An 8,875-nucleotide genomic window follows, 5' to 3' on the forward strand; every position below is an offset into this window, starting at 1 on the left:
ACAAACAAGCCCATACTGTGACAACTACAATAAATACCTAACTCTTCAAACATCCACAAACCAACAAACAACATCCACAAACCAACAAAAAACATCCACAAACCAACAAAAAACATCCACAAACCAACAAACAACATCCACAAACCAACAAACATTCACAAACCAACAAACAAACATCCACAAACCAACAAACATCCAGAAACCAACAAACAACATCCACAAACCAACAAACAACATCCACAAACCAACATTCACAAACGAACAAACATCCACAAACCAACAAACATCCACAAACCAACAAACATCCAACATGTCCTCACCAAACAAACTAAATAAGGCACCAGAGACCAATCCCAGACAAACAGATATGTGACCTTTCAGAGAGATGATTCAAAATAGCTGTTTTGAGGAAACATAAAGAAAGTCAAGACAACAGAGAGAAAGAATTCAGAATCCTATCAGAGAAATTTCACAAAAAGATTGAAATAACTAAAAAGAATCAGGCAGAAATTCTAGAGTTGAAAAATGCAATTGACATACTGAAGAAAGCATTAGTCTCTCTCTTTTGTGTTTTTTTGTTTGTTTGTTTTTTGTTTTTTGAATCGGAGTCAAGCTCTGTCACCCAGGCTGGAGTGCAATGGCACGATCTCAGCTCACAGCAACCTTCACCCCTCGCCGGGTTAAAGCAATTCCCCTGCCTCAGCTTCCCCAGCACAAGCAGATGTGCATCACCACATCCTGCTAATTTTTGAATTTTTTGGTAGTGATGGGGTTTCGCCATGTTGGCCAGGCTGCTCTGGAACTCCTGAGCTGAAGTGATCCACCTGTCTTGGCCTCCCAAAGTTCTGGGATTGCAGGCATGAGCCACCATGCCTGGCTCTATGTTGTTTTTCTATTATTTATTTCATTTACTTCTGCTCTAATATTTCTTTGTTATTTATTTATTATTATTTTTTTGAGATGGAGTCTCATTCTGTTGCCCAGGTTGGAATGCAGTGGTATGATCTTGGCTCACTGAAACTTCTGCCCCCCGGGTTCAAGCGATTCTCCTGCCTCAGCCTCCCAAGTAACTGGAATTGTGGGCATGCACCACCATGCCCAGCTAATTTTTGTATTTTTAGTAGTCACGAGGTTTCGCCAAGTTGGCCAGGCTGGTGTTGAATTCCTGACCTCAGGTAATCCACCCACCTCAGCCTCCCAAGGTGCTGGGATTACAGGCATGAGCTACCGTGCCCCGCCTGCTCTAATCTTTTAAATGTCCTTTCATGGGCTAGCTTTGGGTTTAGTTTCTACTTAATTTTCTTTTTCTTTTTTGAGACGGAGTCTCACTCTGTTTCCCAGGCTGGAGTGTAATGGCGCGATCTCAACTCCTGCAACCTCTGCCTCCCGGGTTCAAGTTATTCTCCCGTCTCAGCGTCCCGAGTAGCTGGGATTACAGGTACACGCAACCAGCCAGGCTCGGCTAATTTTGTATTTTTAGTAGAGACAGGCTTCACCACATTGGTCAGGCTGGTCTCAAACTCCTCACCTCGTGATCCGCCTGGCTTGGCCTCCCAAAGTGCTGGGATTACAGGCTTGAGCCACCGCGCCCGGCCTCTCCTTAATTTTCTAGGTCCTTAAGTTGGGAAGTTAAGTGGTTGATTTATTTGAGATGTTTTTAATATAATATTATTTTTCTGAGACAGATCTCACTCTGTCCCCCAGGCTGGAGTGCAATGGCGTGATCTCAGCTCACTGCAACATCTGCCTCCCGGGTTCAAGCAATTCTCCTGCCTCAGCCTCCCGAGTAGCTGGGATTACAGGCATGTGCCACCATGCCCAGCTAATTTTTGTATTTTTTGGTAGAGGCAAGGTTTCAACCACGTTGGTCAGTCTGGTCTTGAACTGCTGGGCTCAAGTGATCTGTCTGTCTCAGCCTCCCAAAGTGCTGGGATTACAGGTGTAATATATATTACATTTATATATTATATATAATATATACATATATTTCTTTGAGACAGGATCTCACTGTGTGGCCCAGGCTGGAGGGCAGCAGTGTGACCACAGCTCAGTGCAGCCTCGACCTCCCAGGCTCAAGTGATCCTCCCACCTCAACGTCTTTAGTAGTCTGGACTATAGACATGTGCCACCACGCCTGGCTAGTTTTTCCATTTTTCATAAAAACGGTATTTCACCATGTTGTCCAGGATAGTCTCGAACTCCTGAGCTCAGGCAATCCTCCCACCTTGGCCTCCCAAACTGCTGGGATTTCAGGCATGAACCACTGTGCCTGGCTGAGATGTTTTAAATGTGCTTATTGTTACAAATCTGCCCCTTAGCGCTACTTTCATTGCATCTTGTAAGTTTTGGTATATTGTTTTTGTTTTCACTGGTCTCTACGTATTTTTGCATTTCCCCTGTGATTTCTTCATTCATCCACTGGTTCTTAAATGAGTGTTAATTTCTACAAATTTGTGAACTTTCCAGTTTCCTTCTATTATTGGTCTCTAATCTCATCCTGTTGTGGTCAGATACTTTAAATGATATCTTTTAAAATCTATTGAGACTTAATTTGTGGTGAAACTTATGGTCTATCCTGGAAAATGTCCCATGCTCACTTAAGAAATGTGGATTCTGTTGTTGTTATATATTTTGTCTATGTCTATTATACCTAGCTGGTTTATTGTGTTTTCAAGTCCTCTGTCTCATTACTTACATTCTGACTGGTTTGTTTTTTGAGCCAGAATCTCGCTCTGTCACCCAGGCTGGAATGCAGTGGTGTGATCACAGCTCACTGTAGCTTCAATCTCCTGGGCTCACATGATCCTTCTGCCTCAGCCTCTGGAGTAATTGGTACTGTAGGCACCGGCCACTGCGCCTGGCTAATTATTTTCTGTAGAGATGGGGTCATGATACGCTGCTCAGGCTGGTTTCGTACTCCTGAGCTTGTGATCCTCCCACCTCGGCCTCCCAAAGTGCTAGGATTATGCCCAGCCAACATACTGATTTGGATTCCTTTGGATTTACACCCAGAAGAGACTGCTGGATCATCGCGTAAGTCCTTTTTTTTTTTTTTTTGAGGATTCTCAATACTGTTGTCCATATTAGTGTAACTAGTTTACATTCCCATCAACAATGTACAACGGTTCCCTTCTCTCTGCATCCTTGCCAACACTTGTTATCTTTTACATTTTGAAAAAAAGTCACGCTAACAGGTGTGAGGTGATATCTCATTGTGGTTTTAATTTGCATTTCCCTAGTGATTAGTGATCCTAGGCATTTTTCCATGCACCTCTTGACTATTTGTACAGCTTCTTTTGAGAAATACCTGTTTAAGTCTTTTGTCCAGCAGATCTTACTGAGTTCATCTTCTTTAGAGGTCATCGATCTTTTTTGGATGTTTATTTTCATGTCTTCCACCAATTTCACAAAGTTTTCTGCCATTATTTCTTCAAATAATCTCTCTGCCTGCATGTCCTTCCTCTTCCCCTTATGTGACTCCCATAAGGCGTATGTTGGTCCACTTTATTGTGTCCCAGGGTTACCTTAGGCTCTGTTCACTCTTCTTCAACCTTGTTTCTTCCTGTCCTCAGTTAATTATTTCCATTGTCGTATCTTCATATTCTCATTCTTTTCTTGTGACTGTTCAAATCTGCCTTTTAATCTCTCTAGTGAATTTTCATTTTAGTTATTCTACTTTTAAGCCCTAGGATTGCTTTTGGTTTCTTTTTCGGTTTTCTCTTTATTGATATTTCTTTTTTTTTTTTTGAGACGGAGTCTTGCTCTGTCACCCAGGCTGGAGTGCAGTGGCCGGATCTCAGCTCACTGCAAGCTCCGCCTCCCGGGTTCACGCCATTCTCCTGCCTCAGCCTCCCGAGTAGCTGGGACTACAGGCGCCCGCCACCTCGCCCGGCTAAGTTTTTTTTGTATTTTTTTAGTAGAGACGGGGTTTCACTGTGTTAGCCAGGATGGTCTCGATCTCCTGACCTCGTGATCCACCCGTCTCGGCCTCCCAAAGTGCTGGGATTACAGGCTTGAGCCACCGCGCCCGGCCTTTATTGATATTTCATGTTAGGCTGGGTGTGGTGGCTCACACCTATAATTCCAGCACTTTGGGAGGCTGAGACAGGCAGATCACTTGAGGTCAGGAGTTTGAGACCAGCCTGGCCAGCATGGTGAAATCCTGTCTCTACCAAAAAAAAAAAAAAATTAGCTGGGCACGGTGGCGCATGCCTGTAGTCCCAGCTACTCGGTAGGCTGAGGTGGGCGAATCACTTGAACCCAGGAGATGGAGGTTGCAGTGAGCAGAGATCATGCCATTGCACTTCAGCCTGGGTGACAGTGACACTGTCTCAAAAAATAAAATTAAAAAAATATATATATTTCATGTTGGTCATTTGTTTTCTTGACTTTCTGTCTTCCTTTAATTCTGTTTTTTGGGGGAGGATTACGTGAGCCTGGGATTACAGGCATGAGCCCCCATGCCCGACTGAAGGGGTGATTTTTAAAAGGCACCAGCTCTTTAAATCCCCTGGAAGTTGTTTTAGCTTAAAGGGCAGGGCCTTGACATATGGGGGTGTGTGTGTGCACCTGCCCACTTCAGCCTCCCAAAGTGCTAGGATGACAGGCATGAGCCACCACGCCTGGCCCCGAATTAGCAATTTTCTAACTCTGACATACTCTGTTGCATGTATTACCTGGAATTCTCCTAGAAAGAACTTTCCCCTTCAATGATTTGATTATCCTGAAATACTACAGATAAGAAAGTTGGATACATGCCTAATATTCTCAGCTCCAATGGTGATCAATGGGTGCTTTTAAAAAAACTTGGAGGCTGAGGCAGGAGGACAGCTTGAGTTCAGGAGTTCAAGACCAGCCTGGACAACACAGCAAAATCCTGTCTCTACGAAAAAATTAAAAGAAAAAAAAATTAGCCAGGTGTGATTTGTGCCTGTAAGTCTCAGCTACTTGGGAGGCTGAGGTGGGAGGACTGCTTGAGCCCAAGAGGTTGAGGCTGCAGTGAGCTGTGATTACACCACTGCACTCCAACCTGGGCAACAGAGCAAGACCCTATCTCACACACACAAAAATTAAAAATTAGCCACTCATGGTGGCATGCGCCTGTACTTCCAGTTACTCACAGGGGGGTTAGCAGGGGAATTGAAGTGGGAGGATCACTTAAGCCGGGAGGTCTAGGCTGTAGTGAACCATGATCGCACCACTGCACTCCAGCCTGGGCAACACAGTGAGACCCTGTCTCAAATAAAACTTTTTTAGTCCAGGTGTGGGTGGTTCACGCCTGTAATCCCAGCACTTTGGGAGGCCAAGGTGCGCGGATCACGACGTCAAGAGATCGAGACCATCCTGGCCAACATGGTGAAACTCCATCTCTACTAAAAATACAAATATTAGCCGGGCGTGGTGGCACACGCCTGTAGTCCCAGCTACTCGGAGGCTGAGGCAGGAGAATCGCTTGAACCTGGAAGGCGGAGGTTGCAGTGAGCTGAGATCCCACCACTGCACTCCAGCCTGGTGACAGTGAGACTCCATCTCAAAAGAAAAAAAACATTTAAAAAAACTATCATTATGAATTTTTATATTCTTGTCTTTGCTGTTTTGATCAATGTCCTTTTTTTAAATAGCATGTTAGGCCAGTAGGAGGCCCTTTAGTTTGGCTCCCAAGTCCTTTGGACGTGACCCCATTATTTTGGGTGCTTCTTTGGTCTCTGGCACCAGATTCCCAGGCTCCCCTTGTATACTTCCTTCCTTCCATAGCAAAATCCAGTCACTTCTCCAAAGAACCTGGTTCCTTTCCGTGGGAAATGGCATTCGGAGACCACGATCTGGCTTTGGGGTGGGGAGATGGAAAGGTGCAGGTCACGGTGCCCCAGCCTGGGACCTGCCAGCCTCTGCCTTCGCGTGGTACATCCAGGGCCTAACTTCTCACTGTTGAAAGCCTCGGACCACCATTGAGTGGTAAAGCTTGGCTCATGGATGGATCATGACCCCTAGCAGGCTGGGCTCGGCATCTCTGGAAGTCAGATCAATCACCAACAAAGCCTTCCTGGACTCTACCCAGAGAAGGATTCTCTGGGCTAGGGTGGGGTAAGGCCTAGGGTTACCTCCTGGCCCATCCCAGCACCCCAGGCTTGAATGGTGACACCGTTCAGCCAACTAATCCAATCATAGGAAACCTGCCGCTACCTTCCCTGCGTGGATGTTTCCATTTCTCTGTCTCCCGACGGGAATTCAGGGTTCTTCAGGGCCAGGATCTCAAGCTTTTTTACAGGGTAACAGAGTTTTCAGAAACAAGAGCAGGCAGGCCCTAAAGCTCATGTCAAGCCTGTGAAGGTTCCATTGATCAAAACAAGTCTATGACTCAACCCAGAGTTGGGGGGTAAGGGACAACACAAGGCAAAGACACTCAGAGGCATGATTCCTGGGGACCAGCACTGTCAGTCTTTCTGAGAAAGGTGATCAGCGTGAAGTGGTCATTAGAGCCACCCCTGCAATCAGGGCCAGGCAAGGGCAGAATCCTGCTGTGGAGGCTGTGCAGTGGCACACAGAACTGCTGTAGGCCCTGGCCTCACGGTGCTGATGGCCACCCAGGAGGGTGGGCACCCAGGAGGTCTTCGATTCACTGCTTCAGGCCCTGGCCTCGCGCTGTTGATGGGCACTCTGTGGGCACCCACAAGGTCTTCAACTTGGTGCTGCAGGCCCTGGCCTCATGGCACTGATGGCCAATACCCCGTGGGTACCCATGAGGCCTTTGACTCAGTGGCCCAGGGCTGCAGAGGAGCCTGGACTCACACTCCAGGAAGAGGCTGGTGGGGTCAATCTCAATGGCTAGGCAGCGTGTCAACAAGGGCCACAAAAAGCTCAAGGTGGGGAAGTGCCAACAGGTCCACTTCGGACAGCCTGGGGTATGAGTGGAAAGGTGGAGGAAACGGAGGGGTAGTGAGCAGCGCACAGCTGCAGAGGGCTGGCTGCCAGTTTGGGTCACCCCTGGGAACCACGCGGGATTTGGGAAAGGTGCTCTGCTAGGAGCAAGAAAGATGAAGCACACCTACTGTACCCCAGTGATGAGAGGAAATCCAGGTTTGTAAGGGATGTTCCCCTGTGGGACACCCCACAGCCAGTCCCATCGACAGGACATCCCTGCAGTGGTCCTCAGGGTCTGTGACCCAAGACCCAAGGGGCTGTACTCACTGTAGCTGGCCGTGGGGAAGTTCAGGACAGGCTCAGCTACAGGCTGTAGCCCAGCTGAAGGGGTCCACCTCCCCTCCACTTACCAGCGGCCCTTGGAAGCCAAGCTCGGTGGAGGAGTTCTGTCTCACAGTCAGCCCACCTGGCTCCCTCCTCCGTGTAGCAGCTGAGTGACCCCGGGCAACTCACTTGATTGACTCTCTGACCTCAGTTCCCTCCTCTGAGAAGTGGGAGCCTGACAGCACAGAGCAGTCCCAGCCTCAGGATAGCAATGGCCTGGGCCTAGACTTGTGGGTGCAGGAAGAAAACGGCGTGTTAGTGTGATTGATGTTGAACAAACCGGTTATGAACAGTGCCTGTAAGTTATAAATGAATACACACAGGCAGGGCGTGGTGGCTCACACCTGTAATTCCAGCACTTTGGGAGGCCGAGGCAGGCGGATCGTGAGGTCAAGATATCGAGACCACCCTGGCCAACATGGTGAAACCCTGTCTCTACTAAAAATATAAAAAGTAGCCGGGCATGGTAGCCCGCGCCTGTAATCCCAGCTACTCGGGAGGCTGAGGCAGGAGAACTGCTTGAACTCGGGAGGTGGAGGGAGCAGTCAGCCGAGATCGCGCCACTGCACTCCAGCCTGGTGACAGAGCGAGACTCTGTCTCAAAATAAATAAATAAATAAAATATATGAATATACACACTAACAGTGCAGTATGGGCTAAGAGTATGCCACTTCCATCCTGGCTAACACGGTGAAACCCCATCTCTACTAAAAAGACAAAAAATTAGCCGGGCGTGGTGGCGGGCGCCTGTAGTCCCAGCTACTCAGGAGGCTGAGCTTGCAGTGAGCCGAGATTGCGCCACTGCACTCCAATCTGGGCGACAGAGAGAGACTCCGTCTCAAACTGAAAAAAGGGCATGCCACTAAAGACACCTGCGGCTCACTCACTGTCTCGGGGGTGAGATGGGAGGTGCGAGTTTTAGAAGAGAAAGCAAGGGTTTTTCTTGAAGGCCAATGAGCTGCGGAAAGCTCAGGTCTTACCCTCCCCACGGAGGTGCTAGCAACACACCCCAAAGACCTGTCTTCAGAATGAGTGGACTGACCGTTTATCCAGCCTCTATTCCATGCCAGGCAACTGGGGCAGACTGAAGCCTTTATGCACACTGCTTGGTTTAAGCTCACTAGCCTTTAAAATGTTCATTATCAGGCAGGCGCAGTAGCTCATGCCGGTAATCCCAGCACTTTCGGAGGCCGAGGTGGGCGGATCACCTGAAGTCAGGAGTTCCAGACCAGCCTGGTTCACATGGTGAAACCATATCTCTACTACAAATACAAAAAAATTAGCCAGGCGTGGTAGCGGGTGCCTGTAATCTCAGCTACTTGGGAGGCTGAGGCAGGAGAATCACTTGAACGTGGGAGGTAGAGGTTGCAGTGAGCTGAGATGGTCCAGCCTGGGCGACAGAGTGAGACTGTCTCAAAAAAATGAAATGAAAAGAAAGGAAAGAAATACATTGCTATCTCTAGAGGCAGAAATAATGAAAAAGAAAGGAAATGCCCATTATCCTTGCTCTGTATGTGAGGAGACAGGCCTAGAGAAGTTAAGGGCATGAACGAGATCAAAAAACATTTCAGAGTGGAGCGAGGTCTTGAGTCAGCATCCGAGAGAGTGACAGAGGCTGTAAGGGGAGGTG

The sequence above is a fragment of the Papio anubis genome, chromosome 7 (assembly GCF_008728515.1).
Source record: "Papio anubis isolate 15944 chromosome 7, Panubis1.0, whole genome shotgun sequence".
Taxonomy (NCBI): Eukaryota; Metazoa; Chordata; class Mammalia; order Primates; family Cercopithecidae; genus Papio; species Papio anubis.